This window comes from Pundamilia nyererei, unplaced genomic scaffold, assembly GCF_000239375.1.
Source record: "Pundamilia nyererei isolate P.nyererei 1_Seehausen unplaced genomic scaffold, PunNye1.0 scaffold01278, whole genome shotgun sequence".
Classification (NCBI taxonomy): domain Eukaryota; kingdom Metazoa; phylum Chordata; class Actinopteri; order Cichliformes; family Cichlidae; genus Pundamilia; species Pundamilia nyererei.
Window position 1 is genome coordinate 13,503 of NW_005188679.1, and position 1,334 is coordinate 14,836.

Here is a 1,334-nt window from a genome sequence, read left to right on the forward strand (position 1 = left end):
GTGTGAATGTGTGTGTGAATTGGTGGATGACTGGATATGTAAAGCGCTTTGGGGTCCTTAGGGACTAGTAAAGCGCTATATAAATACAGGCCATTTACCAATTTATCCTCCTCCTGCCAAAGGACTGATTGCATAATGTTTGTTTAACATAGTGGCCTCCTGAGGCCAGGCATGGAGTATGTTGCCCTAAGGCATTTTTATGAATAAATAAGTTAATACGTTTAAAAAAAATAATTCTAAACATATTTGTCATTAAAAAAATTAATACATGTTAAAATGTATAATTCATGCTTTAGATGTTAAAAGGAAAAGAGCTAAGATGTATTTCCGGTTCTGGTCAGGCACTTCCGGTTCAGGACAAGTACTTCCGGCAACTCGTTTTTTGCTGGGTAACTAGCTCCACATGCTAAAGGCAGTATAGAAATGTAATCAGATGCCATCTACTCTGAATTATTCAGGCTGGAAGTTTCTTTATACGATAGTTTACACAGATAGGTTTGGATATTGATGTATAGTTTGCTGAAATGAATGTTTTAGTGAGCGTTATGCACTTTATTGATGTAAACATGCTTCTACCTGTTGAGATGGAGTTTATTATCTGTCATTTCAGTTTTCCCCACATGTTCATGGAGACAATTAAACAAGCTGCAACTAATCTCCAGGGTCTTGATTTGTGGTTTAACTCAGTGTCACCAACATCCTTGTTGAAAACACTACAGGCCTTCACCCTGATTCTGGACTGTCAGGCTACAGATGACACACCAAGAGTTTTCACTCACTCAGCAGTTCATTTAGTTTATCACATGAGGACAGTTCGAAACACAAACTCATTGGTGAGGAACTTAGTAAATATCTTTCTGTTGAATTAAATAAAACATTTTTCTATGGGAAGCATGTTTGCTACAGCACTAACAATCAGCACTTTGTCTACAAACACTTCTCAGCACTAGCAGACTGTTTCTTACCTAATGAGTCCAGGCCATGCTGATGAAGGCTTTACCTTCATATTTGGACCTGGCAGATCTGCGTCTGCGAGCACCTGCAGGACAAGTCTAAAGACAACGAGAGACAAAGTCCAGACTTTAGAAGATCAACACTGATCCTTTCATTCAGGACTGAATCTGCTGAGAACATTTGAGCTTTTGTGTCAGAATAGAAACAAGAATAATTGAAAATAACCTGTTTAATGATCGTAACAGAAGAGAGATACATTTGATTGTGTGTGATGTGTTTGGTAACAAAGCTGTACCGGGACACAGTTGTTCTGTTTGGGACACACGTGGAGTTTGCAGTGCAGGAAGACTTCACCAGAGCCCCCGGTGAACTCAAACATG

General features: G+C 39.1%; 1 long non-coding RNA gene across 1 annotated transcript in view; it reads right to left on the minus strand.

The window, feature by feature from the left end:
* Window positions 1-1,328, minus strand: part of LOC102204866 (uncharacterized) — a 7,700-nt gene extending 6,372 nt beyond the window's left edge. The window contains exons 1-2 of the long non-coding RNA XR_312517.1: window positions 1,250-1,328; window positions 966-1,052 (exon numbers count right to left, since the gene is read on the minus strand). This is a non-coding gene — a long non-coding RNA (uncharacterized LOC102204866). The remainder of the gene's footprint in view (window positions 1-965; window positions 1,053-1,249) is intronic.
* Window positions 1,329-1,334: the final 6 nt, after the last annotated feature.